The 19,734-nt window shown below is 34.2% G+C and overlaps 1 non-coding gene and 1 pseudogene across 1 annotated transcript; one reads left to right on the top strand and one right to left on the bottom strand.

Annotated features, from left to right (window-relative positions):
* The first annotated feature begins 423 nt into the window (after positions 1-423).
* LOC127683856 (U7 small nuclear RNA) lies at positions 424-485 on the top strand. Its single transcript, XR_007977645.1, has one exon. It is a non-coding gene; the product is annotated as a U7 small nuclear RNA (small nuclear RNA).
* Positions 486-5,922: 5,437 nt separating this feature from the next.
* LOC127683758 (thioredoxin-like protein 4A) lies at positions 5,923-18,463 on the bottom strand (annotated as a pseudogene).
* Between the last annotated feature and the right edge of the window lie 1,271 nt (positions 18,464-19,734).

Here is a 19,734-nt window from a genome sequence, read left to right as displayed (position 1 = left end):
CATGACAGGCTTCCTGAACCTAAGAAATAAGAGACAGGTATATTAATGAACCAGCTGTCAGAAAGATATTAAGAAAGATGAAGAGATTTTAATAATTGGGATCTCAGGATAGGATCCTACCCCGGTTACTTATTGTTTGAGATTACAAAGGAAGGAAGTTTTCTGAATTCATTTGCTATGTTAAAAAAATTATATACTTTCTGTTTTTTTCTAAGAGTTAGAAACTGAGGTCATAAAATTCTGGTTCCTGAGATAATCAAAAGGGAATCTCTGGTATATGACTGAATTGATATATAAATAAAATATTGGGATTAGGGCTTCAAGATATGAGCTGCCTAGATAGGTAATGCAGTTATTTGTAGCAGGATTTTGTTTTGTTTTGTTTTTAAATCTGGATTGGAAAACCAAAAAAGCTACTTAGAGAACTAACAAAGCTCTTTTGGAATTTTTCTAGCAAGTTTTCTGGCTTTGATCAGAAAACCCAAGAATTTTTTCTAAGCAAAAAACCCAAAAATGATCCTAGAGACTTGTTACAGCTCTTTTAGAATTTTTTAAACAGGTTTTCTGATTTGGTTGGAAAACGCAGCAGGTATCTTGATCTCTTTCAAGCACAGAGCAGTCTAGAGTGCCATCTCAAGCAGACTATAAAGTTGTCAGCCAGACTCCATCACTGACATTGCATGGTTTCTAGCACCACTCCCAAATACCTCTTCCTCAGGCAAGGCTGGTCCTAGGCATCAAAACCTACCTCTTAGTGACAATCACCTCCAACAAAGCCACACTTACTCCAACTAAAGCTCCTAATAGGCCTATGGGGGCTATTTTATTGAATTACCTAAATAACCAAGGAAATTTGTATGAAGGAAAACGTTTATTTTGGGGTTTGTTTACAGATTCAGAGTTTTAGTTCATTACCATCATGATGGGCAGATGCTGGTACAATAGGTAAGAGGTATATCTTGATACCTAGGAAGATAGATAGATTATAGGTAGGTAGGTAGGTAGGTAGATAGATAGATAGATAGATAGATAGATAGATAGATAGATAGACAAACAGGCAGGCAGACAGGAGAGAGAGAGAGAGAGAGAGAGAGAGAGAGAGAGAGAGAGAGAGAGAGAGAGAGAAAGAGAGACAGAGAGAGAGAGAGAGAGAACAAGAGAGGACATTTGTGTAGATGTTGAAATGTTAAAACCCATTCCAAGCGACACTTCATCCAACGAGGCCACACCTCCTAATATTTCTAATTTTTTCAAATAGTGTTATTCACTGGTAAATAAGCATTCAAATATATGAGGCTATAGGGGACATTCTTACTCAATTCACCACATTCTACTCCCAGACCCCCAAAGGCTTATAGTCCAATCATAATGCAAAATCCATATAGTTTAACTTCATTACAACATTGTTTAATGTCTCAACATTGTTTAAAAGTTTAAAGTTCATTTTTTTGAAGTTTATAGCAATTTCTTAACACTAACTTCTATAAAATTACAATGAAAATAGACAAGATGCTTCTAAAACACAGTTGCTTTTAACACTCTACATTGTCATTCGAATGGCAAAGGGGGAAAAGCATTTGAGAAAATACTTGTCTGAAATAAAAACCAAAATCTATCAGTGCAAACTCCAGATTTTATACCACCTTGCCTAATAGCAAATCTTTATGTCCTTGGTGTTTCTGTTCATGTCTGAAGCTCGTTTTTGGATCTTTTTCCAAATTTGGAATCTAATCTGGGTGTGGCCTTGTCTGGAGAGCAGGACTTCCTTTGCTCCATTCAGCAACAGCATCTTCTTTAAACGTTTTATTTCCTCGAGCAGAGGATTTAGCTCTATTACTTAGCTCTTCCTGGTACTCTTTCTCTTATCAAACTGTAATTCTTCCTTTCTTTTTGACTAGTTTGTTCCTTTTTCCTATAGATCTATGTAAAACTGGCTATTAAAAGCCACAAAACATCTCCAATACTAGGGTGTCTTGAAATCTACTCTGCCAAAGCAGTTTATTCAAAACTCTTCAATTTAGCTTCCAGCAGATTTTTAAAACAAGGACAAAAACCAACCACATTCTTTGCCAAAAAATTACAAGAATGGTCCCCATGCCATACACTAATACTCTTCTCAAAAACCTCTTGACCTGTCAAAATCTGCATTTCTCTCAGCACAGCTTTCTTCCACACTAGTCATCCTATGGAATAGTCATGCTAGTGTGGATCATGAAGCCCTGCTTAAGGCTTCCAATTGTACTCCTAATCAGAAGTGACGATCCTCCTAACAATCATGGCCAGGCCAGTCTCAGCAACTTCATACCCTGATACGAGCTTCTGCCTTAGTTGCTGTTCTGGTGCTGTGATAGGACACCATAAGAAATTCTTAGGAAAGAAAACATTTAACTGCTAGCTTGTATATAGATTCTGATATTTCGTTCATTCTCATCTTGACGGGGATCACGCTGGCATGCAGGCAGCTGCTGACGCAGTGGATGAGAATGATCTACTGACCCATAAGCAGAGGGAGGACGGATTTGGGGCTGGGCTTGCCATGAACTGTGGAAACCTCTAAGCCCACCTCCAGAGATCTGCTTCCTCCAAAAACATCATGTCTCCTAATTTTTCTAATTCTTTCAAATAGTGACAATCCCTGGTTATTATGCATTCAAATATATGCCAATGGGGGCATTATTCACTCAAAACAAAGAATAATTTGAAAATGCATTTCTTTCTTTTATTTTCAGTTTTGAAATTGTGTTCTAATTAAATTTTTTTCCTTCCATTTGCTCCAAACTATCCCATACAACCCTCTCTATGTTCCGTCAAATTCATGGCCTTTTTTTTTTGTTTCAATCAGAAGTTATCGCATGCATATGTGTATTTGTATATCCATATCTAGTCCAAAATACAACATGTTGGTTACATCTAATGTTACTTATATATATATATATGAGTTCAGGGTTGACTGTTAAATACTTTATAAGCAATTGGGATATTCTTCCTTTGGAAGGGCTACCTCTCCTATATCCAGCTTTAAACTATTCCTGTTTTTTATTGTGTAGGATTGAGATATTTTGGAATTTTTCCCCCAAACAATTTTGCATGTTCATGAGTGGCTTCACTGTTCAAGTCATGTTTGGAGGATCATTTTCATAAGAAATTACAAGTGTAGTTTGGATATCGCTAGAACACATAATCAGTTTCAGCTATATATTAAAATTAGCAATTAAAAACTTGATTTTTCAAGCTTGCTAAACAGTGAAAATAAAAACTTGAATTATGTAATGTAAATAAAATTTTAAACTTCAGACTTTTATAAATCTATAAGCCTTTACTTCAATATTGACATTCTTTCCTAGATTATATTCAAACACAGAGATACATAATTTGGAGAAATAAATTGGATTTTGAACTCAAATTTTGCATGCAGCTAGACCATTCTCCAGTATTTGTCAAGACTTGAAAGTCTAAATATAAAGTACATAGAGAAAGAGTCTCAAGATGGAAGCCAGATTTATAATATACATTCAATGTAGTTTTATAAATTGATTTAAGTTTCACAGGCTTGAAATTAAGTAACTGATAGTACTCCTGTAAAATAAATAAATTTCAAGCCAAACCCTCTAAATCTAAATTGTACCATTAGAGTATCATTTTTATATCCTTCATATAGCAGTGTCCAATATTAAGTGTCCTTGAGAAAGACTAATAATTCATCTCAATGAGGAAAACGCATACCCTCTTCATAATCAGAAAATTATGAAACTCTCAATGGCTTGTAAATCTGAACTGGTAACTGCATAATCATTATAACTATCAATTCGGCTGTACAGCACTGATTATCATGTAACTGTTAGCAGGAAGTTTCTTTCCTCCTTTCTTTCTTTCTTTCTTTCTTTCTTTCTTTCTTTCTTTCTTTCTTTCTTTCTTTCTTTCTTTCTTTCTTTCTTTCTTTCTTTCTTTCTTTCTTTCCTCCCTTCTTTCTTTCTCTTTCTTTCTTTCCTCCTTTCTTTTTTCTTTTTTCATTTTCTTCATCATTCCCTTTCTCAAATCTCTATTCCTTACTTTTTCTTTTCTATTTTTTTTGAGAAATTTAGCACAGTGTTTTATGTACCTCACACTAGAGTTGAACTTTTTATATGTCTTAGGATGACCTGAAACTTCTAATTCTTCTTTCTCTACCTCTCAGTATTTTATATTATAGCTCTGCACCACTGATCTAGTTTATGTGGTAATGCCTCATATCTAAGACTTTATTCCTTTTATGCAAATACTCTATCAGCTGAAATACATACTTAGCAATTGTACTAAATATCTTTTCAGAAGAAATGCAGAACTGATTTATTAAAAGTGATATAATAAATTAATTTTTATTGACTTACATGTATAGGCTTTGAAATATGTTTATCATTTAGTATTATATATTAGTGTGCAAGCTATATTCTTTTATTTCAGATACCATGCTGTCTTTCTTATTATATTTATTTAGGTATGAGCATATGTGTGTATTCCCATATATGTGCCTATGTCTGAGAAGGCTAGAGGCTTTAGATACCCTTGAGCTGGTGCTGCAGGTGGCTTTGAACCACCATGTTAATGTTGTGTATTGAACCATAGTCCTTAGGTGGTTTTCAAGTGCTCTTAGCTAGTCAGCACTCACAGTAGGTCATATGATCATTTGAAGTGTGCATTTATGGTTTAGGGCATACGCACACACACACACACACACACACAGACACACACACACACACATGAGACATAAATCCTCTCAGATATGGTAGATGTCAAAGGTTTTTTCTCATTATTTTTTTCTGCCCACTCATTCAATTCATAATTCCTTTACTCTACAGAAGTTATTTAGTTTCATGTGATACTTCTTGTCAATTTCTAATTTTACTTCATATGATACTTTAGTCTTATTTAGAAAGGCTTTCTTGCACCTATAACTTGAAGTGTAAGCCACATATATTTCTTTAGAAATTTCAGAATATTACATTTTAGGATGGGAATTTTGATGCATTTGCAGATAAGTTTTGTTCAGAGTTGAGTAAAAACATAACTTCATTTTTCTGCATGTTGAAATAAATGACTCTCAACACTATCTGTAGAAGATGCTTTTTCTCCATTTTATGTTCTTGGTATCACTGTCAAATGTATACCTGTAGTTTAATGTATACATGTCTGTTTCCTCTATTGTGTTTCATTGGTCTATATATCTGTCTTATGTAAATACAGTACTAATCTTATTCTTATTCTCTGTAGTATAGCTTAACACAGGTTCAGGATTGTACCTCATATCATTTGCTGTTGTCCCAAACTGTTTTGGTCGTTTTTGGTCTTTCAATTTCCATGACATTTTTAATATTTGTTTTCTTTATCTGTACAGAAAGATCCTAGTATTTTGATTAACATAGGGTTGAATGTATAAGTTGCTTTTGATGTAACCATCTTGTTAAAAATATTCATTCTGCCAAAATATGAATGTATAAGCCTTGCATATTCTGATTTCCCCACTTGTTTTACTTCTGTCTGTGCTTTCAAGTTTTTGATTATATATGGCTTTCTTTCATTGTTTATATTTATTTCTATGTATTTTACTCTCTCTTTGTCTCTCTCAGTGTGTGTGTGTGTGTGTGTGTGTGTGTGTGTGTGTGTGCGTGTGTGTTTTGTGCTATTGTGAAAAGTATTGATTTTCATTTTCTGGCATTTCATCATTGATTTCTAGAAAGATATGTATCTATTATATATAATAGATGTATTACTGTTCCTATACCATGCTTATTTGCTTCAGATAGTTAAGGCCCAGTAACCTTCATCTCAAGTATCCACCAGCATTACAGCAATGTTCTGCTGCAGATCTTTTCCAGAAGTTATAAGAGCAGAATATTTCTACATGAAGAGGCTCCCAGTGTCCTTAGCACAGGCTGAGGGCAATGTTCAGTACCTGTAATTTGTAGAATAGTTTTCGGGAGACACCACCAGATTCTGGCCTTTGTGCCTGCCGTGGTACAAGTCTCTATGTTGGCATCTATTTATTGCTTGTATTCCATGGCACAGTTGATCTTCTTGTTTCCAGTGCCCAGATCAATCACGATAGCTTTGTTTCTGAAGGAAGCCATAACAATGCAAAGGTCATATAGATCATAGAACTTGTTGAAGTCAGGTACTTCTGTAATACTGACAAGATAAATAATTGCACAATTTTTAATCTTTTCGGCCATGCTCTATAGAACCTTTTCCTACTTCATGTAAGTGGGGTCCTGGTCATGTCTGAAACAAATGACTACCACATTGTCCTCCTCCAAAAGGAAGGCCTGACCTACCTGCCAACGTCCTGTGTGGCCAGAAACTGAGAGCTACTTCTTGTGAGCACACATGGCCAAATCACCAGGTCTTCCACTCAACATCAGCACCTCTGTTACCATCACACACTGTATTTTTATTGATTTTTATGTATTAATTTTGTAACCAGATACTTTGCTGAAATTATCAGCTCTTAGACTTCTTTTTCTTTTTTTCTTCTTGTGTTGTGTGTGGAATCTTTCAGGTCTTTTATTTGAAGAGTACTATTGTCTATAAATAGTGATATATTGATTTATTTTCCTGTTTATATCTCTCTAACTATACATATCTACCTATGCTGAATAAGAAGATGTGCTCCTTCTATTGCCAGAACTTACTTAACTTTTATTATAAAAGTATGCTGGACTTAGCCAGAGTCTATTACTGCACCTAATGAGATGATCTTACATTTGTGTCTTAAGACTATTTATATGATAAATAATGTATAGGGCATATTTAAACATTCTTGCATATTGGTTATGATGAATGACATTTTTAGATGAGTATGATTCACTTAATCAGGAAGAATACATCGTTTTTTGTTGTTTTGTTTTGATATTTTATTCCCTTTTGGTATTAGGTGATAGTGAAATCATCAAACATATTTGGCCACCTTCCTGCCTTTCTATTATATGAAAAAATTTGAATAATATGGGATTAATTCCATTATTATTTATAGTTAGAAGTTTTACTATTGTTCAAAGTTGTTTTTGGTAATCTATTCAAAGAATTTATTTATATTGGTTTGATTTTAAATACGATATGTTTTAATGAACTTGTGTTTCTTTTTATTTTCCAATTTTATAGAATAGAAGAGTTCTAAAATATGATCTTAAAATATTCTGAATTTCATATAGGCTAGGGACACCATTATTGTAATGAAATAACATGACTATTGGAACATGGCCCAAGAACAGAGTCATATGGGAAAATGCAATAAATAAATAAATACATGAATAAATACATAAATAAATAAATAAATACATAAATAATTTAGAGATGCCTAAAACCATGACCTCAGTTTTCTCAAAACACAAAAATATTCTTGAGATGTGCTTTCATGACTCTGTCATGGATATTAGAGAGTCAAGTTCAGATTATTCATTTCAAGTAACTACATTATTTGTTTATGTGCCTCTGTGATAAAACATGTTTTTTTGCTGTGTGCAACTTGTTCTTTTAATTGAAAACTTTATTCCCTGATTTTTTAACCTGTCAACGACCAGCCTAGGCTTAGAGAGGTTTTGTGAAAGTGATGTTTGAGATCAGTGGAAGAAACTTTTCTAATGGATTCTGGATACAAGCTGACAGCTGTGTTCTGCTTGAGCTGGCTCCCCGGACAGACATATAGATAGCTCAGCCCTTGAAGACCAAAGCCCAGTCTTCTATTTATTTGACTTACAATTAATCATCGCATTGGATCACCAACAGGAATCAGGGCAGAAACTCAAGCAGGACAGGAATCCAGAGGGTGAATCTAATGCAGAAGTCATAGAGGAGTGAAGTTTCCTGACTTGCTCCTTATGGTTTGGGTAGCCTGCCTTCTTATAGAACCCAGAACCAGCAGTTCAGGGGTGGCTTCCACTCAAATAGACTAGACTTCCCCCCTTAATCATTAATTAAGAAAATGCCTTACAGCTGGATTGTATGGAAACATTCTTTGAATTGAGGTACCCTCCTTTTGTACAACTCTAACTTGTGAATAATTTACATAAAACTAGTCTTCACAATATGAATTTGTTTTAATATTCACCTTCTATTTTTCATTTTATTGATTTTGGTCCTTTAATTATTTTGGTTAACTTGGTTGAGAGTTTATCACTCTTCATCATATTTTCAAAGAACAAACTTAGTTTTTATTAATGTATTTGCTTTTGTTTCTCTTTTGGAATTTCATTTTATCTAATTCTTTCTCCCTGTTTTTAATTATTTGTTCATTCTGTTTTATTTTAATTTTGATTTCTGTTTGCTTGTGTTTTTCCTGTTTTCCCAAGACCTTCATATTCACCACTAAATTAATAGTTTTTATAAGAAGAATTTTAATTTTTGCTTTATCGTATTATGTATATGAGGCTACCCATTTGTTTTCTTTTAAGATTTGGCTCCTAGGGCTCATATAAGTATGTTCTGTCAATTTTATCCTGTTGTGACTTTATTTTATTCAATTCTACTAACTTTTAAAATTTACTTCTTAATTTATCCATTAATCCTCCAGTCATTCATTGTTGTTTGTTCTTTGAGTTTATGTGAGATAGGATTACTTGATTATACTATGAACAAGATAGTTACTGAATTTGCACATTCTTTTTTTTTGAAAAGATGTTCTTTTATCGAAAAAGAAAATAAAAACATTTTATGATAAAATTGAAGATTTGAATGGAAAATATTTTGCATAAAATATAAGGGATATATAGAAAAACACGTTAAAATTTACAATTTTCATCAAAAATTTAAAAGTAAAGTGGTAGACATAGAAAACATTGCTAAATTAATTGAAAAAGGAAGTAAAAACATTTTATGAATAATTGAAGATTTACATGGAAAATCTTTTAAAATTGAAGATTATCATGGAAAATTTTATATTGGTATAATAATGGTAGACATAAAAGTACTACTAAGTTGATTGAAAGTTGAATTATAAACATTTTCTGATAAAGTTGAAGATTTACATGGAAAATATTTCTGATAAAATTGAAGAAATATAGAGAATTCCCCAATAAAAAGATATAACAGAAATATTATTCATGTATATCTTCAATTTTATCAGAAAATATAATTGTCTTTTAATTAATTTAGTAATTATGTCTACCATCTTATCTGTATTATTTTTCATAATGTTCAATTTTAACATCTTTTTCTATATATTTCTTCTATTTTATCAAAACTCTTTTCCATGTAAATCTCTGATTTTTATCACAAAATGTTTTTAATTATACCTTCAATTAATTTAGAAAGGATTTTTATGTTTAGCATTTAATCTGTGTAATTTTCCATGAAATAGTCAATTTTCTCTTGTTTTTCTATATATTTACTGAATTTTATCAGAAATATTTCCAAGTAAATCTTCAATTTTAACTGAAAATGTTTATAATTCCACTTTCTATCAACTTAGAATTTTTTATGGCTATCATTTAATCTGTATAATTTTCCATGAACTTGTACATTCTTAATTTAAATATTATGTTCTGTTTTCTATTAGTCTACTCTGAGAGTTCTGCATAAGACAACTGTTCTTTTTGGAATTAAAACTGCCATCAGAATTCCTTTATCTGACTTATTACTTTGAGGGGACTGTGATTAATTTAGATGTAAGCATTAAATCATGTGAAAAATATAGGCACTATAGAGGACCCTGTTGCGCATTAATTAAATATTTAAAATTACTATTTTCCATATAATTTTCAGATTTTATATCATGAAGAGTAATATAGGAATGTGATTTAACAGAAAGTGTTTGATATCCATATTAGAAAATATTTGTTATATTTTGTTATGAGGATTTGACTGCAACTATGCAACTTTACTTCAGTTAAAATGTCAAGAGATACACTGAAAGAAAACAAAGATACAATTGAGACTTAAAATCTAGGTAGGTAAGTAATAAATGGCTAAGAACCAGTTTTATATAACCATTATGTACCAAAATAGATGGTGTAATTTTGTTGATAGTAAGTTAGAGATATTGAAACTTTAGTGGTATATATGCTCTATTCATTGACAAAAAATAAGCAATTTTTCTAATTTGCTTTAAGTGTAAGTTGGTATTTTTTAATTAGCCTCACCTGAGAAACAAGAGATGGGAGATGCAAGTTATTTGAAATATTTTTTCTCCTTTCTTTCTTTCTTTCTTTCTTTCTTTCTTTCTTTCTTTCTTTCTTTCTTTCTTTCTTTCTCTCTCTCTCTCTTTCTTATTCTGTATGAGGTTTCACAGCATCCTCTTTATTGCTTTGAATACTGTCATTCTAATTTTCCTACACACTGAATTAAATTTGACAATTGTTTTGTGAACTTCAAGCTCTGGAGACATACACACACACTTACATATATACATATATATATTCATACATACATATATACATATTATACATGCAGTTATGGTTTTTGCATATATCTCTATGTGAATAGGCGATATTTCTAATACCACTTATTAAAGATAATCTTTTCTGTTTTGTATCCTTTAGAATTTTTCAACAGTTTGTTAACCGTTGATATATGACTTCATTTCTGGACCCTTTTATTATGTTCTGATGGTTTATATATCTGATAGATGGATCATATCCTCAGGAACAAACTCTCTGTTTCTAGCCCATATTTAATGATAGGGTTCTAACACTAACCACGCTAGAAAAATGCATGGCTTTGCTCTCTACCACAATGATACTTAGAGGTCAGACAATAAATCATCCTGTGTTGTTGCTGATATTACTTGGAACACTTTAGTGTCTGATTGATGTATTTGTATGCAAGAAGCTCACTTAAGTTGAACAAAACTGCCTACTATGAAGTCAGAAATAATGGTGATGTGTTAAAATTATACCTTTTGTGTACTTTCCCCAAGAAAAAGTGAGTATTAGAGTGTTAGAGTCTGAAAGTTCGCTTTTAATGCATGACGACCTTGTCAAGATATTGACAAAGGGTGGCAGGTGAGTATATTGTGCATAGGTTGTCAAGTTTAAGGCTTGTCAAAAACATGAAGCTGTGGCTACCTTTCATTTCCCAGTAAGAGCCTTTCTGAATGTAGTTCAAGTAAATGCATAAAATGTGAAAGAAACAAAAAAATCAATAGATAAGCACAGGAGGCAAGGTAGCACAGTAGTAGCAGTGTCTGTCTGCTACTGAAGTGCTTAATTAAATCACACTGTCATTACCAGTATTTAATTTTACATATTAATTACAGATCTTACACAATTTCAGAAATTTGAGTTTCTGCATCTGTTGTGGTCCAGCCTCAACACAGGATCAAAGTTCTGAACTGGAAGCAGATATATCTAGAAGGCACATAATAAATAGACGCAGAGTACTTTTTTTCGGTACAAGCTGACAGGCAATTTTTCGAGTCTTAAAGTTTCTCTCTCTCCTCTCTCATTCTCTGCTCTCTTTCTCTCTTGCTTGCTCGCAGGTGGAGGCTGCATGGTCTGCCTTCTCCTGCGCACTCTGCTTTTCTTGAAGCCACACACTCATGCACACCTCTGTGCGCTCCCCTTTCACTCACACACATACCCTCTATACACACCTCGCATTCTCTCTTCACTCACTCTTCACATGCTCTTCTCATGCTCACCCGCGTTTTTCTTGCCTCAGTCATTTATTGATACTCCAAAAGGTTAAAGAAAACAGACATTGTATAATCATTGCCAAATCAAATTCAAAAGAATAACCACATCCCACAAAGAATCAAGAATTACAATTGTTCCCCAAAGTTTCAAGCTTCCATATTCCTAGACCTATAGCCAAAGTAATAATAATTGTAAACTCATCACTGTTTAAACTTTAACTTTTAACTTATGTGTACTTCAGAGCTCAGAGCTCTGGGGCCAGCTACTTGCATTTGCTTGTGGAGCTCTAATGATAAATGACATGGGAAAAGCTGCCAGAAAGTGGCCAGAAAGAATCAAGCTAACCCTTTACACAGTAGCTCCACTAGCTGATTGCTTCTGCACATAAGAGTCCCAGTGTTTTGAGTTACTTTTACTAGTGTAAGTTTTTTTACATATTCTATACTTGCTTATCCAGGAACCATTTTCAAATGTTGTGCAAAACTTACTTCATAACTTCAATTATTTTTCCTTTCTTGGGTTCCCAATGTTGCCTCTATTTAATTTTCTAGTAATTTCTTCAAACTTTCTTTATAATTCAAGCATTAATCTGGAATTACCATTGTGCAGTTATTACATTGTTTCCAAGATGAGAACACACAGCATGCACCTGGGCCATTAGGACTGTGCTGTGCTGTGCCCCATGCCTAAAATTTTAATTGTTTAAGACTCATTACATCAGAGAACATTTGATTTCACATAATTTGTCAGAGCAGAAGGAGAAAGAAATAATAACTGCTAAAGTTAACAACCACTTGGACAAAATAGGTCAAATTTTAGAGTGTGAGTAACAGAAACATAGGTGGTAGAGAAAAACAATGAGTTAGAGCTAGCAGCATAGTGGAGAGACATGAGTTAGATGAACATGACAATTATGTTTCAGCCAGAACCCTCTCCAGCAAGTGTTTTTTGACCTGCTAAAGCTCGTTCTAATTTCTTACCTGACTTAGACCCCTGTCCTTGATTAAAATATCAAATTCATCCAACTAATTAATAGAACCTGACAAAATGGACAATGTGAATGCACAGAGATAAATACATAGATAGATAGATAGATAGATAGATTGATTGATTTTACTTTTTGTACTCAACAATAAATCTGTAATCTTGTGTATGCATTAATAAGTTAGGTTATTGAACTTGAATATCTTTACTTAAAAGTTCATTCAATTATAAAGGATATCACTAGTAAGATGAATTATCACATTATATTATAATCATCAACTATCATTTTATTTCTGTATGACTGTGATTCCTTCATAGTACTAACTGGGGGCTTGATATGCTCTCATTAATCAGATTGGCAATTGCATTAATGAAATATCAGGCAGGGTTTTCTTATCTTTGACATAATTTCATGGTTATAAGCCTAAGGGTTGATTTTAATAATGAGAAGAGTATTTAGACAAATAATAAAGCACACATCACGATAATTTTGTTGTACAAGACAGGGAAAAGATTCCAAATTATTGTCTTCTGCTGGAAATTCAGTAGAGAGTCTTTTCAATTGACTAAATTAGATCTACCACACAGAGCAGCTAATTAAAACAATGCCATTAATCATGAATTGATTACCTTTAAGAAATATAAAACAAAGACAAGAAATTCAATCCTTAGAAATATCTCCTCATAGTTATGTTGTGAAGCTACCTTAAATTGGATTCAGAGTTGTGATTTTAAACATGGCCCTATTTGTATAGAGAATTCTGGATTCAATGAAACCATGGTACAGCAAAGTTGAATTTGGATGTTCCATGAACTTTCCCTGGGCTGTTTGAATTTCTGTATACAGGAGTTCTGACCTCATCATAAAACAGAAAGAAAGAAAAATTTTCTTTTTTACTTAACTCCTATCTTTTTGCCTAGTACTGGACAATTTTCACAAGCACTCTTGACTATTAGGGAAAATCTACATCATATTTAAGAATGAGTGGGAAAGAGCCAATGAGATGATTCAGTAGGTGATGCTAGGCCTGAAGATATGAGCTCCAACTTTGTTTTGCATAGTGGAAAGCGTGAATTCATTCATACAAGTTTTCCTCCAAGTGCCATATGTGTGCATTCCATTGAGGCATGAATGTGAATGCTCATCATGTATACACCACACACACACACACGAATTACACACACACACACACACACAGATATGATCATGCAGTAAAACATTATCAACAATTTTAAAGAAAAGAACAAATGAGCAAAAATAGTTTGCTTGCTTCTATCAGTAGTCAAAATGATGCTAAACATATTTTAAATAAACAAAAAATTCTATTTAAATAGTAACAACAAATTGCTTTAAAAACAAATTCCAATCCTGCATTATGGACATTTAGAGGGGTATAATAATTCATTTCATGTATCATTTTTGAGGAACCATTGCTTGCTTTATTTATGTTTATGTCTGTGAAGATATTTCTAGATAATTTTACAGTCTGTGATCATAAAACAGAGACAGCTCTTCATTAAGGGTAGCTTTCATTCTTTTGGGCTTGAATGCAACAAAATAAAAGGAGGGGAATTTCTTTCCTTTGCTTCCTGCTTTATTGTCTAAACTGGGATTTCTTCCCTATATTCTATTATTTTTGGACACAGACTTGTAACATTGTCTCCCTTGGATATCAGGCTCTTATATTTGAACTAAATTATCACTTTATGACTGTGTAACAAATTTTCAGAGCGTCTATCACAGTCTCATATTTGCAAAGGATCAATGGTATACTGAGGGTGATGGAATATTGATCAAGTTGTGGAAACATTCAACCATGTGGGATAAAAAAAAGTTTAGCAATTTATTACAGAATATGTGGTGAATATTGTTAACAATACATACTTGGAAACTACTAATGGAGCACATGTGACATGCTATTGCTTCTGAAAAGATATTGGCTAAATGACGTAATGGGGTTGTTAGTCTGGTTTCCTTATTTTACAATATAATAGCTACATAAACATTATATTATCTAATATAAATGTACACTATTTTCTCGACAATATCATAAGAAAGTTAGCTGTGAAATAAGAAAATAACAGTAAAGTTTAAGCTGGAAAATAAGAGGAAAAGAAAAAATGGAATAAGAGAATATGAAGAACAGAAACTCAGAGATGAAGGGGACACTACTTAAAACCAAGGTGATCAGAGAATGAACAGACAGTAGTGAATAAGAGATTAAGCCAAAGTAGGTACAAAAGAATGAGTCAAGGCAGAGTGGGAAAGTAGAGAGCAAGTGGAAGACAATGTAAGTGCAAATCAGCAGTTAGAGAAAGCCTGGTAGAGGTCTTTTTGTAGATTTCTTAGGGACAACAGCATATATTCTTCCAAATTTTCCTTTCTTGGTCAGTCCAGAGAGTTCATATGTAGAAGGCTAACTGTAAGAGTGGTAGGATTACTCTGGAATATTAATGTAAAAACAGCTACCCCTCAAAAACGGCATTATACAGTTAATGGTGCAATGTGAATTAAACCCTTCAATGTATGTATGACTGCTCTCTATGATCTGATGGCTTCCTGAGTCAGTTTGTAGTCTGAGATTATGAAGACACTAAAATTATCGTCTTATGAAAATTTGATCTCCGTTTCTTTTCTGCTGTGGTCCACTTCTGTTCATATTATTGATGGCTATAGTTAAGCTTTCTGAGAAGGTTTTACTTGGCCTTCCAGTCTGCACTTCCAACGGGGAAATGACTGAGCTCACATGCCATTCTTTAAGGAGAACGTTCATGAAATAATAAAGGAACCAGGTTCTTTCAAGTTAATGTCCTCACTTTTTAGGACATTAGAAGAGGATATCATTTGACTTTTTGAAAACAGCTATTTATCAAATAGAGCCCTCAGCATGCTAATTCACATCTAATTGATAAGCACTTTACTCTCTGAAATACTTACTTGCATTGCTCAACATTTTCCAGAATGACATTTATTTTTTGACAATGAAATCTTACTCATAAAATGTCTGCTCAGGGTCATGCTACACAGATTAGCATAGCATGTCTCTTCCAAGGATTTTGAATTAATTTGTATTAGTTTTGCTTATGACAGATACAGAGTTCTTATTCTTAATTACAGAGAATGGATTATGTAATTCACATGGGCAGATTTCAACATTAGCTTTAAAGTCCTGCTTTCTGTCACAACCAGATGCTCATCTGCCACAGCTTACCAAACAGAGACTGGGGAAGTGTTTGTTCTTCTGCATTCAGGGTTTGAATTCTGGCCACTGCCTTCTGGCTGTTTTTTAAATGAGGTTTACTTCAAGTCTGCAGGATACCCAATAGGCCTTCAAATCCACTGGAAGGTCCAGTCCCCCACAGTATCCTGGTAAATAATTTTAAAGTTTTTAAAAAATGATTATAAATAAAAGAACAAAATTAAATCTCTAAACAAAGTGCTTAGATACCAAAACAAAGGTAATGGATAGAATTGTGCAATGAACAATTGAAGACTATTTTATATATCTTTTTGTCAAGTTTTCAATTGATACCTTCAGAAAACTATTGTTTTAAGATTGATAATATATATGTATGTGTGTGTGTGTGTGTGTGTGTAATGTGGTCAAAGTGATTCATATTATATGGTGTTTGGTGAAATTAGGCTGTGTTAACTCTTATTAAGACTCACTAATCAGGTCTTCTGAGAAAATGTTAATTTATATTATTTGCCTACATTATATCAAACTACAGCTTGTACTTGCTCGTCCTGGGTTCTTGTGGAAATTATTTTAATCTTTTATCATATAACTCCTTGTTTACTAAAGGAGATATAATTTTCCAGTGGGAATGTACATGTTATATTTTATTGTTTATGACTGCACAACATACATGTAAGCAAGTATGTTAAGTATTAGTTCTGATATTACAAAATTGTTGAACATAATTTGAATCAAATACCTCAAACTTATCTTTTGCTTAAAGAAGCAACTTATTACTTTCTGTGAATTTGCTTTTACTTATTTTCAAAAGAGTATTTCAAAATGGCGGTGGCTGCCTCAATGTTAAGTTGTTAGAAGACACATCTGTCATATAAACTGTAAATTGTTTCTTTGGACCTTGTGTTTCTTCAGCATGAGCATGTCCCAAGCATCTCTGTATGCTTAATCTCAGAACTGAGCCTAGTATATGATACTATTTAATGGAGTAAATGTTAAACTCACAAACGCAAAATACTTGATGTTCGTTCATAAACACAGTTCAATGAATAGGGAATTTAGTTCAAACTATAAATATATCAACCATCCTACAAACTACAGATTGTGAAATGTTTATATCACCTGGAGAATTTTCCTAAGATGCCCAAGTTCATGAAGAAGACGTGTAGTATAAATGTTACTGACATATAAAAGTTAGGAGCACCTGTGACTACCTGATTTAAGAGAGAAATGAAGTTGGATCTATTCAGGTTTCCTTAAGAGCATTGGTTTCCAATCTTTCTAATACTGTGACCCTTTAATTCAGTTCCTCATGTTGTAGTGACTCCTACCATAAAATTTTCCTGTTGGTACTTCATAACTGTAATTTTACTACTGTTTTGAATCATAACATAAATACATGTTTTTGGTAATGTTAGATGAAACCTGTGAAAGAGTTGTTCAGCCACCAGAGGGGTCACGACCCACACATGAAGAAACACTGCTTTAAGAGGAGTGGACGGGGTAATTAGAGCCTCGTCAGACCTTTTAATCATTCTCTTCGCTTCTTCCCACTCAGTTGCCTGTAATTGTGGACCACATCTATTTGACTTCTGGAGGTATGTGAGAACACAGAGTGTTGAAGGCTAACTGAAGATGATGCTTCATCTATGTTGTCATAGGAGTATCATCACCCATGCTAGAGTGAAACTTTTAAATGATGTGAGTATTTGGAGGCCACATAGAGCTCCTATAAGCAAACCTTAAGCATGCTTCCCTAAGCCCAGTAAGCACATTGCTGGTGGCTAGACTTGGCTAATTATTTTTCTTTTTCCTTTCCTTTTTTCTTTTTTGTTAAATTTATTCTCTTACTATTTATTATTTATCTATTTATTTTTACACTACAGATTTTATTCCCCTCTTGGTCCACATCCCATACCTACTCCCCTGTCCGTCTCCCTAAGGATGTATCCTATACCCACCATTCCACCCCACCAGACCTCTAAACTCCATGGTGCCTCCAGTCTCTTGAGGGTTAGCTGTATCTTCCCTGATTAAACACAGATCTCACAGTCCTCTGCTGTATATGTGTTGGGGGCCTCATTCCAACTGGTTTATGCTGCCAGCTTGGTGGTTCAGTGACTGAGAGATATCAGGGTACATGTTAATTGAGGCTGTTGGTCTTCCTGTAGAGTTGCCCTCCTCCGTAGTGTCTTTCAGCTTTTCCCTAATTCAACCACAGCAGTCAACAGCTTCTCTCCATTAATTGGGTACAAATATCTACATCCGACTCTGTATGTTGGGTCTTTCTGGTGGCAGCCATGATAGGTCCTTATTTTGGAGGGGAGGTTCCAGTCATGGTTTTCTGTGTAGCTCTGGCTGTCCTGGAACTCACTATGTAGAATAGGTTGGCCTCAAACTCAGATATCTCCCTGCCTCTGCCTCTCAATTACTGGGATTAAAGGCATGTGCCACCACTGCCTGGCAATAGGTCCCCTTTTATGAGTGCTCCATAGCCTCCATAATAGTGTCAGGGCTTGGGGCATCCCCTTGAGCTGGTTCCCACGTTGAGCTTGTCACTGGACCTTCTTTTCCTCATACTCCTCTCCATTTCCATCCTTGCAGTTCTTTCAGACAAGAGCAATTATGGGTTAGAGTTTTACCTGTGGGATAACAACCTTCTCCTTCACTTGATATCATGTCTTTCTGCTTGAGGTAGGCTCTATAAGTTCCCTCTTTCCACAGTAGGGCATTTCATCTAAGGTCCCTCCTTTTGAATCCAGAGAGTTTCTCACCTCCCAGGTCTCTGGTGCATTTTAGATGGTCTCCCACAACCTTCTACCTCACGAGGTTGCCTGTTTCCATTGTTTGTGCTGGCCCTCAGGGCTTCAGTCCTTTTCCCTCACTCAATACCAGATCAGGTTCCCCTCTTCCCCTCACCCCCTCCCCTGTCCACTTTTCCATCCAGGCATCCCCTTCCTCCACCCTTGTCATTTCTTTCTTTTCAGTCCACCCCTGCAATGGGACTGAGGAATTGAGGACTTGGGCCCTTCAGCTTGTTGAACTTTATGAGTTCTGTAGACTGTATCTTGGGTATTATGTATTATTATTTGTTTGACTAACATTCACTTATTAGTGAGTGCATACCATGTATGTCTTTGAGTCTGAGTTACTTCACTAAGGATGATATTTTCAAGTTCTATCCATTTGCCTGTACAATCAGAATGCTCTCTTTCTTAATACCTGAGTCATATTCCACTGTGTGAATGAACCACATTTTCTTTCATGGGAAACTGGGTTGTTTCCAGCTTCTTGCTATCACAAATGAGGACTCTATGAACACAGTGGAATATGTGCTCCTATGGCACGGTAGGGGTATTTTTTGGGGTAAATTCCAAAGAGTGGTATTTCTGGGTCTTAAGGTAGATCTATTTCCAATTTTCTGAGAAACCTTCAGATTGATTTCCATAGTGGTTGTACCTGTTTGTGATCCCATCAATAATCAAGGAATGCTCAACTTTCTCCAAATCCTGGCTAATGCCAACATGTGATGTCACCTGATGTTGTGATATTAGCCATTCTGATTGGTGTAAGGTGGAATCTTGGGGTCATTTGATTTGCATTTCTCTGATCACTAAGCACTTTGACCATTTCTTTATGTGTTTCTCAGTCATTGGAGATTCCTCAGTTGTGAAGTCTTTGTTTAGTTCTATACCCTATTTTTTGATTGGAATGTTTTGTTTTTTTGGTGGTTACCTTCTTGAGTTCTTTATATATTTTGGATATTATCCCTGTATAGGATGTGGGTTTAATGAAGATTTTTTTCCAATATGTAGGTTTCTGATTTGTCTTACAGACTATGTCCTTTGCCTTACAGAAGCTTTCCAGTTTCATAAGGTCCCATTTATCAATTCTTGATCTTCATGAGCTCTGTTTAGAAAAAATTCCCCTTTACTAATGAATTCAAGGCC

This window comes from Apodemus sylvaticus, chromosome 4 (assembly GCF_947179515.1).
Source record: "Apodemus sylvaticus chromosome 4, mApoSyl1.1, whole genome shotgun sequence".
NCBI classification, from domain to species: domain Eukaryota; kingdom Metazoa; phylum Chordata; class Mammalia; order Rodentia; family Muridae; genus Apodemus; species Apodemus sylvaticus.
Note: the sequence above shows the minus strand (reverse complement) of the source record. Positions and strands in the feature narration are given on the sequence as shown.